The 23,777-nt window shown below is 43.7% G+C and overlaps 1 non-coding gene and 1 pseudogene across 1 annotated transcript; both read right to left on the reverse strand.

Annotated features, from left to right (window-relative positions):
• Nucleotides 1–1,658: 1,658 nt before the first annotated feature.
• LOC115873270 lies at nucleotides 1,659–1,765 on the reverse strand. Its single transcript, XR_004048317.1, has one exon. It is a non-coding gene; the product is annotated as a U6 spliceosomal RNA (small nuclear RNA).
• Nucleotides 1,766–20,043: 18,278 nt separating this feature from the next.
• On the reverse strand, nucleotides 20,044–21,683 carry LOC101648486 (annotated as a pseudogene).
• Nucleotides 21,684–23,777: the final 2,094 nt, after the last annotated feature.

Consider the following 23,777-nt stretch of genomic DNA (forward strand, 5'->3'; position numbering starts at 1 on the left):
ACTCCCATCTTTTCTCTGTTTATCGTTATGTTGCTTATTGGTTGAGTAGTGAGGTTTTTTATTTTCCTTATGTTGAGGTACAATTCATACTGAGGGCTGTAGTCTTTGATCTTGATGTTATCGGTTAGTGCCTCAAGTCTTCTTGGCTTTCAGCAAACGTGGTTGTGTCTTCCGTATATTGTGCATTGCGGATGAGTCTTCCTCTGATCCGGATGCCATGTTATTTGCTTCTCCGACTATTTGCTCAACAGACAGACTGAATAAATGTGGTGAAAAGATACAACCCGGATAACGCCTTTCATGATTTTAAATCATGCAGTATCCCCTTGTTACATTTCAAAAACTGCCTCTTGGTTTTCGTACAGATTCTATGTGTGCCAAATTAAATGTTCTGGAATTCCCATTCTTCACAAATTTTCTACAATGATGTTATCTATATGATGCTTAATGATGAGTAAATGACACGATTTATTTAGAAAAAACCACAAAACTTTATGGCACAAGGAATGAACTTTAATTTATGCAGATTAAGACATTGTCTAGTGGGTCAGTGCATCCCAGGGTGAAGTGCTGAACGTGGCAAAAGAGTCTAATTGTATTATAAGTGTATAGAAACAACCTTACAGATAGGGCTGAGTGGAAAAGACACCAGCCTACACTACTTTGGAAATGGATGGAGACCTTAAAGTGTAAGTTTAAAGGTGGAAGGAACTGTGCGTCTCCCCCTTGTTAAAGTTATTTCCCCATGAAAGTTGTTGTGTACCATTGAGTTGAATCCAACCCATAGGGACCCTGGAAAACCAAATGGAACTGCCCCAGAAAGTTTCCAAGGTGGTCATTTTAGGAAAGAATTATATCAACTCTTTTCTCCTGTGAGCCATGGGTGGTTCGAACTGTCGACCTTTCTGTTAGCCACTCGGTCTTTAACCAGTGCGCTGTGGGGTTACGTGTTAGCAATCCTGGAACCTCTAAAGGAGCACACTGAAATGACCCATCAGGTGACTGACTACTAGATGACGGGAGTCAGGTTTCTCGGGGATGCGAGGGAACCCAAGAATCTCAAAATTCACTGCCATCCTGTTCAGTCTGGCTCGTAGTGACCAAGGGACAGAGCAGAACTGCCCGTGTGAGTTTCCAAGATTGTAACTCTTTAGAGGAGTAGAAGGCCCCATCTTTCTCTCACGAAGAAGCTGATGCTCTTGAACTGCTGACTTTGCGGGCGGCAGCCCAACAGGTAACTACTGCGCTGCAGGGTCGCTCCAGATGTGAGTGAGGAGGGTGAACATGACCCTCGTGGGGCTGAATTGGAGCTGAAGACATCGGTCTGAATACACCTTTTAGCTTAAATATAAACAGATTAAAACAGACATCTTTATAGGTATGTGTATAGTGGTGCTTCAGGGGGCGTTTTTTGGTGGAAAATGGAATCAAAAGATGTTGGAAATTTTCTATGAACTTTTTGAAGCCCACTCATCTATGCCTGAGTGGAGAAATTTGACAACATCAGGCAGATATGATACGATGAAAACCATAATTTACTACTGTGCTCTTCCTCCCCATGCCTCAAATCTCCAGTTGAAACATAAGAAAAAAAATCAGACAGACACCAGTTAAAGAACAATCTACAAAATGCTTGTCTCGTACTTCTTCTTTTTTAAAAAAATATGGAACGCTTCACGAATTTGCATGTCATTCTTGCACAGGGGCCATGCTAGTCTTCTCTGCATCGTTCCAATTTTAGTGTGTGTGCTGCCGAAGCGAGCACTCCCTAGTACTTCTTAGCTCTGTCAAATCATTAGAAACAAGGGAAGTCTGAAAAACTAGGATTTTGTTAAAGACAAACACATTTAGACCCTAGAGGAGTCAAAGGAGATATGGCAGAAAAATGTATTGTTGGATCCTAGAATAGAAAAAAGACATTGGACAGAAACTAATGGAATCTTAATAAGATATAGACTTCAGTTAGCAATAATGTATCGATTCTAATTAAATAGTCATGACAACTGTACCATACCAATATAAATGTTCGCATCAGGGAAAATTGGAGGGCTATGTTCCTACCTAGAAGAGGAAGTGCTGGATGACGTAATTGATATTGTCTAATTGCTCATCAAAGGACACTAGCAGCAAGTGAGCATTTCCATACCCCTCCATTCCTAGGCAATACATTCATTCTTTTACAAATGATACTCTGTGCTTATAATACAGTAAGTATTTGAATCAATACTGTATTTTATAAGGATCAGGACAAAGCTGGCTCTATGAGGGAAAGGGTAAAGATGTCTCACATGTAAACCTTTTCCAACCTGTGGTAGCACGCCATGATCTCTAACAGCGACTTCTCCTCTCCTCAGTGCCCTCTCTCCTCTTTGGGTTCTGTAAAGCCCTCCCGTCATTCACAGCATTTGCCACTGGCAATGCAATGGCTCACGTGGTGTGGAGGCTCCAGCTGAAGGCTCTCCTAACTCACATGGTTAGAGGGGTTGACAAACTTAAGGCAGCAAGTCAGATGACAACCTCTCAAGATATTTCCCACCCTAATCTTGCCCCATTAAAACATAATGGACAACTCAGTCCCACTGGGACCATAACCACTGGCCTAAAGGTGAGGTTCACGATACATTCCCAAATGAAGGGTGATTACAGCAGACCACAAAATAGAGGATGAATATATCGTTACATAACTGTCAAACACTGGTCATGGTGGTCCAGTCAAATTGACACATAACCTTAACAATCACAGGCTCCATACTCCTAAATTGCATACCAGCAGTAAGCTGTCCAATCCCCTTGAGGGACCACAGGCATGTTCTTTGCATAGTCACGTTTAGTCACTGTGTGGGAGTGACAAAGCAGAGTAAGAAGGGCTATATCACAACACTGCAAAAATAGCATGTTCTCCAAGTTTAAAAAACTGAAAGGAGTGTTTATAACTTCTAAACTTCAGCTTTCAATGAATACATATATGCTGAATGCTCTCTAAATATTATCATTCAGCATCACCCTTCACTCATTCAGTAGCTCAATGGAGAACATAGAACTTAGTGGTTCAGGTTGTACGGAGCTGTGGTTCCTACCCCTGGAGCCAGACTGTGCATCCTACCCACAGACGTCTGACAAATCAGAAATCACAATCTGTGGCCTGGATGCCTTAGGCTAACTGACTGCTAGAAGACTCCAATCAAGCATCTCCCTGATCCAGAGGGCTGATGGGGAAGGTCAAGGCTGCGGGTGGATCAAGGTAAAGAAGAGCCAGACTTCATCCTAGTGGGTCTGCTCCAGCCACAACAGGCCAGTTGCAGGTGGTAGGCACTGTCACTTAGCCCTCTGCTTAGATTTCTCCACGAAATGGAGCAAGAGAAAGCAGCATCCCTGATCCCTCCCCGCCAAGCCCCCACCAAATCCACCTAATGACTGGGCCCAGTGGGGAGGGGATTTGTCCAGCATGCATGGTGGAAGTTGCCCTGCCAGATAACCTTAGGTCCAATTAAAGCCATTAATGAGGAACGAAGCCGAGGACCATTATCCCTCGTAAGGCCCCTTGTGCCAAAATCTGGGCTCTACGACAAAGTGGGTCAGCTTAGGAGCAAATACTCCATGAGACACTTTCCTTATAAACATTCCCTATGGTTGTTACGTAATCTGTTGTCAACTTGAGACTTAAGAGTGAAGGGGTAGAATTTAGCCTGTCAATCAGGTCACAGCTTGATGACCTCATTTGGAGGAACTAAGGAGATAAATAGCCTCTTGGAGACGGGTCACACACTCACTCCCTGTGAGACAGTCCTGACAACAAGCCTGAGAGAGTTTTGCTGATGTAGCCAGAGCTCGGAAGCTGGAGGAGCCATGTGGAGACCCCTGCCAAAGCTGAGATCCATAAGACTTACCACCCATTGGCCTGTGAGTTTCCTGTATTCGGCATCATTGCATGTGTTTTGTGAGTCTGAAGAGGAATTTGTAGATTGGTATGGGACATATGGGCTAATATCGGACTTATGGACTAGATCTGGACTGGACTGGGAGGTTTTCTCAATATAAAATTGCTTTTATATGAAACTCGTTCTTATACACATATGAGCGTCTATGAATTTTGTTTCTCTAGACTACTCAGACTAACACATTCCCCAACTAAATTGGCTTTGGCCTGAAGGGGACCAACCATCGTGGTTTGCTTGGGACTGAGGGGTTGTACTGAGAAACCAAAGAAACAAATCCGCTGCCAACAGATTTGACTCCTGGACACCCCATGTGCAGAGAACAGAACTGCTCTGTAGGGTTCTCAATGGCTGTCATCTTGACAGGAATAGATCACCAGGCCTTTCTGCAAGAGTGGCAATGAGTTAGCATTCCCTTGATGGCCATGGCTCATTTGGGTTTTCTTCCGAGTTGGTACCTCTGGTTCAGTTTGAACTGTCAAGCTTTTGATTAGTAGTCAAGGGCGTAATTGCTACCACCCCCCCAAACTTATGGCCACTGAGTCGATTCCCATGCATAATGATGCTGTAGGAGAGGTTAGAACACTGCCTAGGATTTCCAAGGCTGTCATCTTCATGGAAGGAGACTGACACATCTTTTACCCTTACAGTTTCAGGTGGGTTCAACTCGCTGACCTTAAGGTTAGCAACTGAGTGTTTAACCGGTGAACCACTACCACTCAGGTACTCTTCACACTGGGAAAGTCCTGAACTAATCAGGATGAATTCCTTGCCTTGTCTCTCTCCCTTGTGCTGCCTCTGTATGTTGCCCTTCAATCGAGCAGCCGAAGCACCGTTCAGCTGTGCTCTTTTCCTGAGCTGCTACCCCACTTCACGAGTCACTAATTTATATGGAATCCACTTTGATGCAATTCCTCTCCCCAAGTTTGTACCCAGTGCTTACTACTAGGAATCCTGGAAAACAGTCTCCATTTATTCTTTCTGTGAGTCCTCTCACCAACTGCGATAGTTTACTGTGCCTACTAGGCTTCCATAGGAACGTGTGGGTGGAGTTTAATCAGATCGCAGCTTGATTGGGGACAGCAAGATAAAAGGCTTTCCAAGGCCAGCCCTCTTCCCTCTGTCTCCCTGGTGATTGGGCCAGCACTCTGCTGATGGCAGTAATCCTTTGCCTCCACCTTGTGCCGTGCTATTGAGGGCTGAGCTAAACTGAGCTAACCCGTGGATCGTGTTTCTAGAGCTGAAGGTTTGCTTCTTGAGGATCCATCAGACTATGCTCCAGGGCTACTGGCCTCTGCTACACCTCAGCTTCTCATCATCCTGCTGTTGCCGCCCCACCCTGCTTGTCTTGCCCGATGGCACACTCTGCTGTCTGCTCCCTTGATCTTGGACCAGCAGCCTGTGTGAGTTGAAGGACCTTCAGTATATTAACTGTTCCATGAAAGTGAGTGGAACTGAGCCCTCTGTACTGCTGTGTGGATTCATTAGCCATTATATTCCTTCTCGCTATATAAACCAATCTCTATATATATACTCATAAGTGGCCTGGTTTTGTTTCTTTAGAGAACCCTGCCTAACACACCAACCCTAAGAGACCAACAACATTATTCTTATTTTTAAAATGACAACAAACTCAGGTCACTGAAACTGAAGTCATTGTTCAGGATCATCTGGAAAGTATGTGGCAGGCCAGCATAGTCTTGGGTCTCTCTGATTGCACAGAGGGCACAAGATACCCCCACATCGTGTCTGACCTGCAGGACGGTCAGTACCTGGGCTTGGAGAGGGAGCTTTGGTCCTAAACAATTGCAGTCACATGTATGAGGGGCCTTCAAAAGTTAGTGGGGAAAAATGGAATTTAAAAAGACTATTTTTTTCCATAAATTTTTGAAGCCCCCTCATATACAAATACACACACATACATGTATACACACACATACACATACATGTATATGCACAGACACACACACACACACAAACCCCTAGGAGCCCTGGTGACATAGCAGTTATGCATTGGGCTGTGTGTGAGTCTGGGTAGACTAGAGAAACAAAGTAATGGAGACCCTCATATGTGTATAAGAAAGAGATTTATAGACAAGAGCAATTGAACATGGAGAAAACATCTCAGCCCAGTCCAGATCAAGTCCATAAATCCAATATTAGCCCATATGTCTGATAGAAATCTAAAAAGTCCTCTTCAGACTCACAAAACACATGCAATGACCCCGAATGTAGAAAATCACAGGCCAGTGGGTAGAAAGTCTTTGGATCCAGTGGCATTGGAAACATGTCAGCGCTGGCAGGGGTCTCTGCATCAGGGTGGGTCCATGTGTCTTGTCAACTGCTATGTCTCCCAGGGTGTGAGCAGAGAGTCTCCCACCTCCAAGGAGGAAAGTACCGGATTTCCCAGAATCCTCAGGAGAAAGCGATGCTCACACAGATGTCTCACTGGCTATGATGTGATTGACAAGCTAGACTCTACCCCTACACTCTTAATCCTCAAATTGACAAATGATTATATATCTACCACAGGCTGTTAACTGCAAGGTCGGTCATTCAAAACCACCAGCCAATCCAAGAAAGAAAGATGAAACTTTCTATTTCATAAAGATTTACAATGTCAGAAACTGACAGGGACAGTTCTACTCTGTCCTATAGGGTCACTAAGAGTCAGAGTGGGTTCGATGGCACGGATTTTAGTTTATAGATACACATATCCCCTGGTGGCACTGTTGGGTAAGTGTGGGACTGCTAACTGCAAGGTCAGAGTTTCAAATCCACTAGCTACTCTGCCAAAGGTGCGGCTGACTGCTTCCATCAATGTTCATCATCTTGGAAACCCTACATCAGATTCCAATGAGTCCGAATTGATTCAATGGCAGGGGGTGTGGTTTGGATTTTGATATTCATGTATCTATGCATATGCAGGTGAAAGCTGGGCATTGAACAAGGAAAACCAAAGGAAAAAATCAAGGCATTTGAACTATGATGTTGATTAAAAATACTCAAAGCACTGTGGACTGCCAAAAGAAGAAACAGAACTACCTTTAAATTACAATCAGAACGCTCCTTAGAGGCGAGGATAACGCGGCTTGGCTCATATACTTTGGACATGCTCTCAGGAGAGACCAGCCACGCTTGGGAAAGTAGTGGGGCGGTGAAGAAGAGGAAGGCCCTCAATGAGATGCATTGGCCCAGTGGCTGCAGCAGTGGACCTGTGCAACTATCAGAGCAAGTGAGGACGCAGCAAGACCAGGCAGGGTTTCATTCTCCTGTCTATTGGGTCACTATGAGTCAGAACCGATAGGATGAGACCTAACGACACTCCAATACACACACTCACTCACACACACATACAGCTCACCGGGAGGTGTGATGCTGCCCTGTGGGATGCTCTCAGAGCTTGCTGCTGTGCTCCTGCCCTGTGTGGTATGAGGTTTGAAACTCCCCACACCAGGCGACTGCAGAGCCACAGCTGCGGCAGCCCTCCTCCTCCAGCTCCACCCCCAGCAGCATGGTGGCTGCTGGGGGTATCTTGCTTGCCGTAAACATGACCTCTGCCTTCCACCACCAACATGACATTGGCATGTCAGCTGCTGATCTGTAAACACAATTGTGTTTTCAATCTTCTGACTGAATTTTGTTACCGGGATCCTAACAGGCAGCAGGCCTCTGTTTATCTGTAAACAGCAGCCCCACTCCCCAGCAGGGAGGTTGTTTGTTTTTATTACTTTACAGTAAGAGGAAAAGGTGGTTTGTGACAAGCGTCCACACTCCCCCTTCCTCTCCCTTGCAAGTCTGAGAAGATAATCCCTCCCTCGCTCTGCCCAAGCATATACATTCATAGCCCACATCAAGAGGAGGGCTGTGCCCTGTCTCTCTTGGCCTTTTGGCATCGCTTGAAATGAGCTGAAGAAGGGGTGGAAATCACTCAGAGATGAAGTGCCCACAGGAGTGTGTGGAACAGGCAACTGGGTTCCCTGTGGAGGAAGGAGCTCCCAGCTTAACAGCCCAGCATCCCGGGATGCTGCTCCATGAGAAGGACTCATCACTGCACGCAGGCCTGCAAGGAAGTGGGTGTCTGGTGGGACTGACATATTTCTGCTTGTGTGCCATGGAGCCAAAATGTCTTTCTGCGAGACTCACATTTTCCATTTAAATGAATATTTGGGGCTGCTCTCTCCCCCACAGTTTTGTGTTCTGGTAAAAAAGACTGTGGCCCTTTAACTGGAAGTAAGTGGTATCTGAAATGAGCTGGTAAATTCAAATACCCAGAGTATTGATCAGCCTATAGGATTTACAGTTATTATATACAAATGTCAGCATTACTAACACGAACTATAGAAAGCTCAAAAGCTAAGTTGAGATGGTTTCCAGCCCCAAGTCACCTAGAATATTGTGATTCAGGAAAAGGTAGAAAGCATCACCTGTCTATAGGAAGTGAGGGCACATTTCCTTGTCCCCTTCATGTTGTAGAGATATGGGAAGGGGTTTTAATTATATTTTCTGAGTTGATGATAAGGGGGAAGAAAAGAAGAAGAAAAACTTCCTTTTAATGAAAAAAAATAAACTGCTAAAGATGTGGAAATATATACGACTCTAATTGAACTGCACGAACTTGATTCAAAAATCAAGTAAAAATTGTTTTAATTAATAATAAGACATAAAAACATTTTTAAAGGAGGCTGGGTGCTTAAATTTCCCCCACTATTTGTTCTAGAGCAGTGGTTCTCAACCTTCCTAATGCCATGATCGTTTAATACAGTTCCTCATGTTGTGGTGACCCCAACCATAACATTATTTTCATAGCTACTTGATAACTGTAATTTTGCTACTGTTATGAATCATAATGTAAATATCTGATATGCAGGATGTATTTTCATTGTTACAAATTAAACATAATTAAATCATAGTCATTAATCACAAAATAATACGTAGTTACATATTGTGAAATATTGATTTCTAATGAGAAATAAATGAATTTTTGTCTTAAAGCATGGTGTAGCATGGGTAACAGTCTTTATGCTGGGTGGGCGTTCACCTATATGGGCATATGTGCATGTGGGTGGACCCGCCTGGAGGAGATCGATAGAGGAGCGGTGTCTCGGTTCCTAAGACCATTGGAAATTTGTGTTTTTCTATGGTCTTAGGCGACCCCTGTGAAAGAGGGTCGTTTGACTCCCAAAGGGGTGGCAACCCACAGGTTGAGAACCACTGTTCTAGAGAAAATGTCTACCCCTGCGGGTTTCTGAGACGGTAACTCTTTTTTTTTTTATTTAATATTTCTATTGAGGGCTCTTACATCTCTTATCACAATCCATATATTTATCCAGTGTGTCAAGCACATTTGCACATATGCCGCCATCATCATTTTCAAAGCATTCTCTTCCCACTTGAGTACCTGATATCAGCTCCCATTTCTTCCCCCTCCCTCCCCTGACCGCCCTCACTCACAACCCCTTGATAAGTTATAGATGATTTTTTTCATCTCTTATATCGTCCTTTGTCACCCCTCACCCACTTTTCCATTGTTTGTGCTCCTGAGGGGGGGTTACAGGCTAATCCTTGTGATGATTCCCCTTTCGCCCCCCACCCTCCCCTAATCCTCCTGGTATCTCTACTCTCATTGTTGGCCCTGGGGATCGACTGTAAATCTTGATGGCAATAGAAAGCCTCATCTTTCTCTCACATCTCTGAACATAGGCCTATTAAAGATCATTTGACAGGCTGTCTGTCTGTATCTATAGCGTTGGCTATGGAGATCAGGGAAGTGAAAAGTAATTGATGATTTCTCAGAGTTCAGCTCATACATGTGCACGTTGATTTCGAATTAAACATGTTGAAACGTGTCTTTGCGATCTGCGGGTGGCTGCAGACAAGTTCGTTCAATAGTACACGTGCCTTAGACTCACTGGAGTGCCGTCCAACAGTGCTTAAAGGGGATCTACCGGGTCGGTGAAAGTAAGTCAGAGAGGGCAGTGTAGAAGGTTCTGGCACCTGTGTGAGGGTCCCTAAGGAGCAATCTGAATCGGCTTTCTCAAAGGACACCAGGAAATCACAGAGGCTTATAAGGTAGGATCTCTAAGAAAACGAAAAGCTTCATGAATGAGAAAATAAAAGAAAGTTGCACCAAGGAATTTCTCTCTCTTTCATCATGACAATGCACCTACTTCTTTTCCGAGGATAATAATGGCCGTCCTAGGAGAATTTCACTAGAAAATCTTACTACATTCCCCCTACAACGCACATATTGCCCCTCCAGACTTCTCTCTGTTTCAAAAACTCCAAGAGCATTTGACAGGTACCTGGTCTGAGTCCCCTGGAGATCCCAAAATTGCCATTGTTACAGGTGGACTCTAAGAGCACGGAATTCTTTGGGGGAGATGATAGGAAAACGGTACCTTCAGGAGTGTACAGTCCTACACAGATGATACACCGAGAAACCAGTTCCTCATTGCGGTATTTTGTTTAAGAAAGGTTTCTGTGATTTTAGAGTAATTCTTTTTTACATACCCTCATATATCTGAATCTACATTTAAAATAGACGAATATTCCTAAAACGAATAAGCGTAATTACTAGAGGTAAGGGAAGAAGCAGAGTTGAGGATATAGGGCGTGGGGGCTGGTGGGGGGAGGGGTGTTCTCTCAGTGCTCCTTGTTTTATATATTTTTACTTTGGAAGTAGGTAAGCATTTAGACAATTATAAAAAGTAAGTTAAAATTTTAAAAATAATCTCGGGTTTGGGGACAAAAAATAAATACAAAAATAATAATCTCTAAAAACAAATTAGGGTTGGAAAGAGGGAACCGATTACAAGGAACTATATGTGACCTCCTCCCTGGGGGACAGACAACCGAAAAGTGGGTGAAGGGAGACGCCGGACAGGGCAAGATATGACAAAATAACAATTTATAAATTACCAAGGGCTCATGAGGGAGGGGGGAGCGGGGAGGGAGGGGAAAAATGAGGACCTAATGCCAGGAGCTTAAATGGAGAGGAAATGTTTTGAGAATGATGAGGGCAATGAATGTACAAACGCGCTTTACACAATTGATGTATGTATGGATTGTGATAAGAGTTGTATGAGCCCCTAATAAAATGATTTTAAAAAAAGAGTTGTATGAGCCCTTAATAAAACGTTAAAAAATAAATAAATAAAATAAAAACTGGTGAAATTAAATAAATAAATAAATAAAATACAAACAAATTAGGGTGTGAAGTTGGTGTTTGGGGCCCATGGAAGATAAATAATTCAAGTAAATTTCAAGGGCAATAATTGGGCTCTACATCCCCAGAAAAGAGCACACAGCGATCTTAATCTGATTCCAGTCATCATATTGTTGGTAATATTACTTAATGCTAACCTCTTTAGGAATCAAGATATTTAGCGTAATCAAGAAGAGACATAAATATAAGATCAAGGAAATTAAGTAAAAATCCTGTAATCCTAAAATTGAATTGAAAATAGCATATAAGTCTATGACATGTTTTCTAATTTAAAAACACTCACAAAGGAAACAGAAATGATTATCTTAGGACTCTTTATCAAAGAAGCAATCAAAGGTTATCTTACAAGGTTGACAACAAGACACAGGAGCCAACCTCAGTAGTCGGATCCTACCCGCCAGAGATAGGGCCAAAAAGAAGAGTACGAGTAGTTAACTGAAGTACCTCAAATATGGTTTCAAATATCTGTGATTTCTTAAGCTGGGGAACAGAACTCAAAATTATTTTTTTAAAGACCAGGTTTATTGGTCAGCTAGACAAAGGTGGCGTCCCCAAGACTGTGCCCCTAGCCACCCTTCAAGCCTGGAAGGCAACTCACGCTTCAAGGCACAATTTTCAGCCAAACGATAGACAACTCTATGTGTGGAGCAAGAACATTAGTGGGTTACACACACCTTAGAAGAATCAAAGATTTGAAGTCCAAAGGACAGCATTTACTCAAGAACAACGTTCAGGAGGATTAGGAATGAAAAGGAAACAGAAGCAGGTGTGGGATAAGTGATGTTACAATGCAGAGATTGCAAACAGTGATGAAACCAACTGGGCGTGCATTGTTCAATGGGAAACTGACTGCTCAGTAAAATTCACCCAATACACAGTAAAAAGTTTTGTCCATAATTTTACATAATAAAACAAAGCAAAATGAAATGTTCCTCAATGGTAACATTTGCAGATGGGAGGAAATCAAATTATTCCTCTAAAATTTGGAAGGCAAAATGAATCAAGCACTCCTCCTATCCCTCCTGTAACAAATGTACACAAGTAATCAAATGTTTGACGATAGAATATTTGCCTTTCTTGGAAGTTTTCAGACAATATGTCTCAGAGACAATGATAAAGAGATGATGGATTTAGGTAATAATCATCAATGGCTGTTAGATTCATTAGTTAAAAAGTTGAATTTTATAATGGACCAATTGCTCTGGCAACAATGAAATCCACTGGTGAGATATAACTTCAGAGAATGAAAGGCAGCCGGCAGCATTTGACACCTGAACTAACAAGATAAAATTACATAATCCAATGGAATATTAGGTATGCCATTTCTGTTGTGGGCATTCATGTGAAACGAAGGGGGAAAACTGAACCTATTTGAGCCTTTAGACCCAATTCATAAGAAACGCAGACAATAGAATAACACAAGGAGTAACTTCAGAAGAATACAGAATGTGGAAAATGCTCTTCAACAAATAAATAACGAAGGTAAAGAGAGTGAAGGGCCTCTGGAATCTATTAAAAATAACCTGAAAAATATTTCCTAAAAAAATAAAACAGGTGAGCCTTATTGGATTTTAATTTGATCACACCAGCTATAAAATACAAGTGAATAAATCATGAGGTAGAAAAAACACACCTTCCAGAACACGTGCATTTCATAAAATTGGGGAAATCTGAACACTACCTGGATATGTAATCATCTTAGGAAATTATTTTTAATTTTTTCCAGTGTAATTGATGATTGTAATTTTAAATGGTTGTGTATTTTAAAGGAAACTCTTATCTGTGAGAGACTCACATGGAAGTATTTATGGATACCACGACATGCAATCTGGGATTTGCTTGGAAATAACCTAGGACGTAGGGAGAAGTAGTGAGGCCCAGATGAAATGAGATTGGCCTGGTGTTGACAGCTGTTGAAAGTGAGGTGAAAAAGCTCATTACACTGTTTTCTACTTCTGTAGCTTTTGAAATGTTCCATGGTAATAAGTTAAAAGTAAAAGGACATTTCCAATAGCAATACAAATTATAAAGTACCTCAGAGTGAACTGAATGAAAGATACTCAAGTTCTGTGTGCACATTTCTCTCAATGAAAATCAGTAAAATAGGCAATAATCGGTTTTTAAAATTCACAATTAAAAATCTCACTAGAATAAAAATTCCAGGGCCAGTCTCTTTCCCTTGGGGTTCTAGCAACCATATCAAAAGAAGTAATATCAGTCCCATATAAATTCATCATCACACACTGGAGAAGAGAGCCGTTAACAACTGCTAGTGAAAACAGAGATTTCACTGGAGAACGTCATAAACAAACACACCCCAGGACTATAGATGCAAAAGTTCCTTAACAAAATCACAGCAAATCAAATCTAACAAGACGATAGAGTGCGTTTTTTCCTGGGAATGGAGGTTGGTCTAAGATTCGAAATCCCTCTTTCACCCCACTAATATGAAATGTACTATACGAGCAAGACAAACGAGAATGCCATGTGTATATCATCTTCATACATGCAGAGAAAGCAGTGGGAAAAATGTAAATGATTCATGATAAAAAACGCTCTCTCTGCACTTCTTTGTGCTCAGAAGCTAAATTAGAGGTAACAATAGTTCAATGGGTAATGTGTATTTTCATAGGAGAACAAAAGTTGAACCAAGGGAGGGAGATGGGGGCAGGACTGCCAGCACCATGCCAGATGTAGGGGAGCAGCCGAAGAGATCGGGTCACTTGGGCATGTGCTGATCCCTCAGTATTCCAAGATCTGACCTTCAGGCCCCTGAAAGCAACTGATGTTGCAAAGTCTCTAACCTCACAGGTCCCTGCTCCCCCATCGTCCTCCAGGAAGCAGTCCTGCAGCCAGACAGCTCAGTTACTCAACCCCCGCCCCGGCGCATCAGCAGCCCAGTTTAGGTTGTCGGTGATCTCATTAGAATGAAGGAGATGAGTCAACATTCACACAAAGACCTTCTGGCCTGCAATCTGAGAACAGGTTTAGGAAGAACAAAGCAAAGGGGAGAAATGTAACCAAGAACTATCTCTTTATTGCTTTTGAGTTGTTTAAGGGGTTTTTAAGGGATTAAGGCGAGAGAAATGTTGACTGCAGGGAGAGGAGCAGGGTATCAGTTGAACAGAATAGAGGCCTTTGTGCTGACTAAGAGGACAGGCACATTAAAAGGAAATCTCAGCAGCCTGGCTGCTCACAGGGGAGGGGGCTGGGTGTCAAAGGCGATTCGAATGGCTGGCAGGGAGGGAGAAGGCAAGGTGGAGGGGATCTTTAGGGTTTCCGCTGGCTCTGAGTAGAAAGCCAAGAATCTCTGCTTCAATGGGACAATATGTGGATGAAATGCCAATAAAACTGTTACAAAAGAAAAGAAGACGCGGCTTCCTTCCTCCAACCCCCTCTCCAATTCTCAGTTGAAGCCCTGCAGGGGACGGAACCACAGACAATAGACATCCAAGAGACACAGAAGCAATGTGCTATGGGACATGCGCCACACACACACACACACACACACACACACACACACACACACACACACAAGTATAGAAAGCATATAAGATGGAATTTAATATACTAGCCTGAATAGCATTCCCCTCAAAATCCATGTCCACCTCGAACCTGAAAATGTGACCTTATTTATAACTAGAGTCTTAGCAGATGAAATTAATTCATTAACATCTCAAACATAAGGCTCTCAAGATGGCATTGTTCTAGATACAGCTGCCACTGCCATCAAGTAAATTCTGACTCATAATGACTCTATATAGGGTTTGCTAGGCTGTAAATATTCATGGAAGCAAAAAGCCTCATCTTTCTCCCTTGGAGTGGCTAGTGGGTTTGAGCCCATGACCTGGAGGTTAGCAGTCCGGTGCTTACCCGACAATACTACCAGAGCTACTTACTGGATTCAGGGTGGGCCCTAAAGCCAATGATTGGTGACTTGATCAGGAAAGGAGAGGACAAGGAGACCCAGAAAAGGAGATGTGGCAACGGAGAAAGAGGTTGGAATGGGGCATCTACAAACCAAGAAATGTCAAGGATTGTGGGCAGCTGCCAAAAGCCAAGTATAGGAAACCAGGGATGGCTTCTCCATCAGTCTCCTGAAATAATTTACTCTAACAGTATGCTGGGCTTCACCAAACACTTCTGGAGAGAAAGATGAGGCGTTCTACTCCCGTAAAGATTTACCACCTTGAAAACCCCCAGGGGCAGCTGTTTGTCTCTTTGAGTGAAAATCAACTGGAAGGCACTGAGGACTTGGTTGGTTGGTTTGAGGTTGGGTTTTACACGACGATATTGGACTTCTGAACTGCTAAACTGTGAGGGAATACATTTCTGTCCTTGGAGTCCTTTGTTACCGCAGGCCCAGGAAGCTAACACAGTCAGGTGGGGAGTGAGTGGTAGCGCCCCCTCTGCTGCTAGCTGGTTCTGTCCTTGGCTCCCTTGTTAGTTTCCTCCTTCCCTGTAGAACTTTGCATTTATTTTTCTCGTTGGATCAAATAACTTTGTCCTCGCCTCTGATTCACTCACATCTGTCTCTCTCTCTCTCTTCAGCCACATAAGTACTATGGCTACCAACCCCCAAATCTCTCGAATGATTTCATGATCAAGAGGGGATTTCCGTTGATGAGAAACTTCCTGACCACCCGCTTCTCTATTCCCACCTGCTACACACCCACAGTCAAAGGCAGAAAAAAAAAAAAAAAAACAGAGCAGGGCTCTGGGCAAAGGAAAGATTTATGCGCTTCTTTCAAGTGAGCAGCCTAAAAAAATCCAGTAATACTTTCTATCTTTATCCCTCTCCAGATGTTACCTTCCCTTTCTCCCAACAAGCTGCTGGTAGAGTTTACCTTCACTGGGGAAATCTCTCACAGCCAAGGGTGTGGGGAGCCAGGTTCCATTCCTGCACGTTGACTGCACTCCCTAGGCCTGGCCTCCAAACCATCCACGTGCATTTGCTCTTTCAAAGCCCCATTCAGAACTTTACTCCCTGCTTAAGGGCGCACTCTCTCTCGCTCTGATGCCTTCAGCCCTGATACATCTGCCTTCCCACTGCACGATTCATTCAGACACCAAGCCCGATGCCTGACCCTGCCACTAAGAAGCTTGGGTGAGATGGATTTATCTCCCGTGGACTCTTCCTCAGGAAATAAACAACAAACTTGACGGAAGCTGTCAGTGTATGGCTCTAATTGGGATTTCATGTAACTTCTTTGAGAGCGATTACTGTTAATAGAGTTGTTTTCCAAGTCACGGTAACTCTATGCACAACAGAATGAACCGCTGCCTGGCCTGCACTGTCCCCACTCCAGGTGATGAATCAGACATTGCAATGCACAGGGTGTGTGGGGGCTGATTTGTATTGGAGATTACCAGGCTTTTTCCCCATGGATAGCCTTGAGAAGAATGGGAATCCCAGAGTGCTTCGCTGTGCCCCGCAGAACTTATACATGGATCGAGGGGCAGTTTTAGGACTGGAACAAGGAAATACTGCTTGGTTTAAAGCCAGGAAAGGTGTGCATCAGGGTCATATCCTCTCACTATACTTATTCAATGAGTATGCTGAGCAAATCATCAGAGAAACTTGATTATATGAATAAAGAATGTGGCATCAGGACTGGAGGAAGACTTATGAACAACCTGCGATATGTGATATGCAGATTGTTCACACAACCTTACTTGCTGAAAGTGAGGAGGACTTGAGGCATTTGCTGATGAAGATCAAGGATCTCAGCTTCCATATAGATTACAACTCAATGTGAGGAAGACCAAAATCCTCACAAATGGACCCATAGGTAACATCATGATAAACAGAGAAAAGGTTGAAATTGTCAAGGATTTTGTCTTGTTTGGATCCACAATCAGTGCCCATGGAAAGAGCAGTCAAGAGACCACTGAAGTGTTGAAAAGCAAGAATATTACTTTGAGGACTAAAATTCACCTGATGCAAGTTATGGTATTTTCAATTGCCTGATAAGTATGTGTACGTTGGACATTGAATAAGAAAGACTAAAGCAGAATGAATACATTTGCATTATGGGGCTGGAGAAGAGAAGAGCACTGAAAGTCCCATGAACTGCCAAAAGAGCAAACAGAGCTGTCTTGGAAGAAGTACAGCCAGGACAGCTGTCTTGCTTCTTAGAAGCAAGGATGGTGTGACTGGGTCTCACTTACTTTGGAATGTGATCAGGAGAGACCAGTCCCTGGAGAAGGACATCATGCTTGGTAAAGTAGAGAGGCAGCGACCAGAGGAAGGCCTCGATAAGACGGATGGACACAGTGGCTGCAACAATGAGCTCAAACACCACAACAATTGTGAGGACGGTGGAGGACCAGCGCACATAGGTTGCTAGGAGTCAAAACCATCTCAATGGCACTTCACAACAACAGCATCTTAGTCTAGAAGCTCTACTGAAGCCTCTTTAGGCATAGCTACACAAACATCCACTGACAGACAGGTGGGAGCTGTGCATAGGTACACTGGCCAGGAAGCAAGCTGGTGTTCTCTCCATGGAAGGCAAGACTTCTACCACTGAGCCACTGCCTCCCCTTCTTTGTGAGCAGAGACCTTTAAATTACTCCCAGTACTTGATTGTGATGACACAACTCTTTTCCAAAGCAATTTAACCATGGGGAGAGGAAGCGTTCAAAAATTGATGTCAATTCTTCTTGACATGATTGAACTATTGAATTGTATGATATGCGGACTATGTGCCAATAAAACTGTGAAAGACAAGATTGGAGGAAAGTTGAGATAGCATCCAGGTAGAATCACATGCCTGGTGCTCCTATTGCTAGATCAGAAAATTAAGAGGCATGGGAAGCAAGCCTGAGGAGAAAGCAATTGGAGGGACTTGGGGGGAGGAGGAGGTGGGGGAAGAGAGCAGCAAGCAAACAACCCTATAGACAGGGGAACAACTAGGGAATTAAAAGCAACAACGAGGAGGACATAGAAATGTTGGTGGTGTTGAAGCAACAGCATTCTAGCTGAGAGGAATTACTAAGAGCCAGAAGAAGGGTGAGCATGATGGCAGAGCAGGAGGAAGGTAAAAGGAAGCAGAGGAAAGATCTAGGAAGCAAAGCTGTGGCTAGAGGTATAAACATAGGTGTGTACATATGTAAATACATTAATTCAGAAAGATAGAGGTACATATATTTATATGGCAATATTTTGGGCCTCTGCTCAAGTCCTCCCTCAATGAAGAACATTTGTTCTAACAACCTGGCATTCTGTGATGGTCATCCTTCTGACATTATCGCTGAAAACAAAATAGGTCCATAAGCAAATGTGGTGAAGAAAGTTGCTGGTGCCTGGCTATCAAAAGATATAGCGTCTGGAGTCTTAAAGGTTTGAAGTTAAACAAGCGGCCATCTAGCAGAGAAGCAACAAGCCCACATGGAAGAAGCACACCAGCCTGTGTGATCATGAGGTGTTGATGGAACCAGGTAACAGGCACCAGAAGACACAAAACAAACAAACAAACAAAAACATACTGTTGAGAATGAAGGGGATCGGGGCAGAGACCCAAAACCCATCTGAAGACAATAGGACATCCCCTCACAGAAGGGTCACAAGGAAGGGATCAGTCAACCAGGGCACAGTATAGCACCAATGAAACACAGAATATTCCCCTAGTTCTTTGAGGATTCCTCACCCCCCACTATCATTACCTCAGTCCTGCCTTTCATGGTGGGCTAGACCAGAGCATGTGCACAGGTATAGATAAGAGCTCAGGACACACAGAATCCAGGTCAGACAAGCCCCTCCAGAACAGAAATGGGTGTAGTGATACCAGGAAGATATGAGGACAAACAACAGAAACATGGGTGACATCGGTTGGTGTAAGATATGAAAATAATAATAATTTATCAAAGGGTGATGAGAGTGGGAGGGGGATAGGAAGGGGAAAAATAGGAGCTGATACCAAGGGCTAAAATAGAAAGTAAATGTTTAGAAAAGAATACTGGTAACATAGGTACAAATACTCTTACTACAATTGATTTATGGAATGTTCTAAGAGCTGTAAGAGGTCCCAATAAAATGATTTTTTTAAATTACTCCCAGTACTTCTGTAAAGCATCTGTCTTCCCCTCTAGGATGTATGTCCGGATCGCTAATGAAGCCTTTAAGACCATTTCCCATAAAAATATCTCCAGCCCAAAAGGCTCTGTTGCTGTGGATTGAGACAGAGCTGGTAGACTTTTTCATCTTGATTACTTTCCCCAATGCCTCCGGGTTGCTTGACAACCCAATGAACGCGGACCTCCTTGCTCTTGTCTCCAATGCCAAGTGAAACGGATGTAGCTGGTTATTATCTCATTACTAAGTTCACCTGATCACCACCATTACCAAATGGAGAATTCTTAACAGGAAAAAAATACAACAAAACTCCAAACTCAGAGACCTTTACCTTCTGCTGAAAACTTGGGTAAGTCTACCAGTGACAATGGCCTGAGCCCCATCAAGCTATCGTGGAAATCAGAGAATTTCATTGATCCATTCTGTCAGAAAATACTAGTAGAATGGCTGCTCACAAGCTTTTACGACCCCAGATGCTACTCACCAAAGTAGAATGTAGAACATAGCCTTTTGAACTAGGTTAGGTCCATTGACCTTGGTATCCTCTGAGACCTTGGTCCTACATGGCCAACAATTCATTCCCTCAAGGTGTTTGGTTATGTCTACCACTGGTCTGGCATACTTCTTTTGATTTTTAATTTTTTTTTTCCCGATTTAACACTTTTATTTAATTTAAGACTTTTATTTTATTTTTTTTATTTAAGTAAACTTGGGTAGTTGGCTCCTTGTTCCCAGGACCCAGCTGTGGTACCATACAACGCAAACAAGCAGCATTCCCGTTGACTATTCTGCTTAGAGAGCACTTAACCTTTGGCGGCTGACTTGTAATGGGTGAGCGTACGGGCGGCAGGGTCAGCGGCATTGATCCACTTAGACATCCAGTAATGGGTCAGCCAGTTAGCCCGACCAGGGTCGTGGCGTTCAAAGATCCGATGGTAGTAGTAAGCTTCTTTGGTTTCGGAGTGTGGAAGGGAAACTTCTCCGAGGCAGGGGCCATCCTTGTATCATCAACCTGATGTTCAACAAAGTCCTGTAAAATCTGAAACCAAGAATTCTTCACCCAGGTTATCCCGTTGCTGAAAGCTTCTTTCGGTCACCAAAGAATCTCTTTAGGTAACAGGTTGGTGTCCTCAAAGGCCTCTCGTAGGAGATGTTTCTCTGTCCCATGCTTTGGAATCCTCATTTCTGGTGGGAGAGACAAGCAGTAGGAAGTGAATTGGTGATCCAGGAAGGGGACTCTCAGTTCAAGGTCATGGGCAGCAGTAGTTCGATCTGCATGGAGAACATCAAATAAGTAGAGTTCTCTCAGGAGCCTCTCACTCTCTTCCTCAGCTTTCTCAGCAGAGGAGCCTTGTGAAAATATATGTAACCTTGTGTAAGTTCATCTGAGCCTTCCAGAGAAGATCACCACACTATCTGTGTTCTTCCAGATGTATTTGGAGATTAAATGCCTACCTACGGAAGCACGGACTGTTGTAATGTCATAAGTTTCCAAGGAAAATATGGCTTCATCCAGGGCCTGAATTCCTTCGTCAGCATTAAAGAGGACCTCGTGGTGCTCACTTCCGATGTGATTTGCTCCTTTTCTAGCTGCCTGGAAATCAGGACTGTCTTCCATACCAATCGCAAACGTCTGGAAGGGATACTGAACGTGGGCCTCTTTAAGCTGCTTCATCAGGGGGGCAGCAACTAGGCTGGAATCCAAACCTCCTGATAAAAGGCATCCCATCCTTCTGTCCGTCATCAAACGATTCTTAACAGCATTGTTAAAGAGGATCCGGATGTTGTTCTTGACGGTCTCTATCTCAAAACCTGGGAATAGCTTCTCCACATTGTCACACACGGCGTGCTGAGGCTCATCCCGACAATGATGGTATTTGACCATGTCCACAGACACGACTTTGCCATTGGGCTTTAAGTCCAGAACATCGTGGTGTCCTCGAAGAAAAGGCTCCACTTTTAAAAATGCAGTCATGGAAGGCTTCAAGGGAACAAGGCCTTTAGCTTCTGAGCACACAGCCAAGCACCCATCTTCAGTCACGGCTCTAAACAAAGGTCTGACTCCATAGGTATCTCTGCCCAGGAACAAGTTCTTAGTGGCAGTAGCCAATAAAATGAACACAAGCACCCCATCCAGCAGAGAGGCGGTTAGCTCAATTCCGCATTTGTCATAAAGATGAAGGAGGATCTCACCATCCACTTTGGTCTGATACTCAAATCCAAAGCAGTGATGCAGCTTCTCGTGGTTGTAGATTTCACCATTGTAACAGAGCCACAAGTAAGGACATTTCTTCAGTCGAATTGGCTGCATTCCAAACAGCGGATCAACCACTGCCAACCGATGAAATCCAAACCAGCAGTTGGTGTATCCATCGGGCCTCTGGGCCTCTGGTGCAATCTTCATGGCGCCGGGACACTGAACAGAGAGGCACTCATCGCTGCCAAAGAGCCCAAACGCCGCACATGATGGCGCGGAGTCCCGCGCTCTCTGGCTCTCTGCTCCGAGGGAGGCGTTGTGGCAGAGCGCATGCCACAGGTTATGCAGCTTGATGATGCCTTGTCTGTCCTTGCAGATGCTGTCTGTCTGGAGAGTAAACCTGGATTGTTTTGCCTGCGGGAGCGAGCAGGACACAGCGTGCGGCTGATTTTAAATTTTTTGCTAATAACAATGTGGACAGAATACTGTGGCCGTACATAAGGCATTTCCTACCATTGCATATGGTGAGACTGGCAAGGAAGGCAATTTATTATCCAGGAGGGTGTTGCGGATTAAGTGCTGGGCTGCTGGATTGCAAGATCCGCAGTTCAAACCCACCAGCTGTTCAGAAGGAGAAAGATGTTTCCGGTCATAAAGGTTGACAGCCTAGCCTGTGTGATCATGAGGTGTCAAAGGGATGAGGTATCAGGCATCAAAGAACAAAAAAATCAGATCATTGTGAATGAGGGGGAGTGCAGAATGGGGACCCAAGAGCCATCTGTAGGCAACTGGACATCCCTTTACAGAAGTGTCACAGGGAGGAGATGAGCCAGTCAGGGTGCAGAATGAAACATACAACTTTCCTCTAGTTCTTTAATGCTTCCTGGTCCATCCCCCCTCCCACCCCACTATCATGATCCCAATTGTACTTTACCAATCTGGCTAGACTAGAGGATGTACACTGGTACAGATAGGAACTGGAAACACAGGGAAGCCAGGACAGATGATCCCTTCAGAACCAGTGGTGAGAGTGGCGATACTGGGAGGGTAGAGGGAAGGTGGGTTGGAAAGAGGGAACGGATTACAAGGATCTATATGTGACCTCCTCCCTGGGGGACGGACAACAGAGAAGTGGGTGAAGGACAAGATATGACAAAATAATAATTTATAAATTATCAAGGATTCATGAAGTAGGGGATGGTGGGGAGGGAGGGGGGAAATGAAGAGCTGATACCAAGGGCTCACATAGAAAGCAAATGTTTTGAGAATGAGGGCAACAAATGTACAAATGTGCTTGACACAATGGATGGGTGGGTGGATTGTGATAAGAGTTGTACGAGCCCCCAATAAAATGATTTTTTTTAATTGACAGACTGGAAAACCCTACAGAGCAATTCTGCTCTGCCCTATAGGGTCACTTTGAGTCAGAATTGATTCAATGGGAGTTGGTTGGTTTTTATCCCAGTGAAGATAAATCCCTGACCCCTTCAAAATGAAAAGGATGAATATAATTAATCTTCCAGCAGATGACTGGCTCCTCTCTTCAGATAATGGTAGCTTATTGAGTCGCTATGGAAAGTTAGCTATTCAGCAGTAGCAGTAGCTATTTCTCCCCCTCAAAACTTGTGCCTTTGTGTCAATGCCGACTCATAGTAACCTTTTAGGACAAGGTAGAACTGCCCCTATTTGTTTCTGAGACTGTAACTCTTTACAGGAGTAGAAAGCCCCATCCTTCTCCCAAGGAGTAGCTGGTGATTTCAAACTGCTCACCCTGAAGATCGCAGCCCAATACATAACCACAGCCTCAGGGAGAGACAATCCCTATTGTTGAGCTTTCAACCTGGCCACCACAGATACTTTATGAATGAGGTTGTGGACTAAGTACTTAGTCAGTGGTTCTCAACCTGTGGGTCAGGACCCCTTTTGGTATCAAATGACCCTTTCCCAGGGGTCGCCTGATTCATAACAGTAGCAAAATTATAGTGATGAAGTAGCAATGAAAATAATTTTGTGGTTGGGGGGTGACCACAATATGAGGAACTGTATTAAAGGGTTGTGGCATTAGGAAGGTTGAGGGCTACTTAAATGGTTAGGGGAAGGGGCTGACTGACATGCATATGACATAACATTTTACCAACTTGATTATTGAAAGCCTCCTCTGCAATGGAGTCTCCGGAGTGAATATTCACAAAGGACGCAAATATCTCCACATACTGGGCTGCTTCTGAGAAATCCATCTATCCACTGCTTCCCAGGACTCCTTATCACCAGCTTTTCAATACCGCTCTTCTGATGAACAAGTGTGCATAGGGGCACCTGACCATCTCTTAAGACAAAGTG

This window comes from Echinops telfairi, unplaced genomic scaffold (assembly GCF_000313985.2).
Source record: "Echinops telfairi isolate 266 unplaced genomic scaffold, ASM31398v2 ScPeMD7_7467;HRSCAF=8505_1, whole genome shotgun sequence".
NCBI lineage: Eukaryota > Metazoa > Chordata > Mammalia > Afrosoricida > Tenrecidae > Echinops > Echinops telfairi.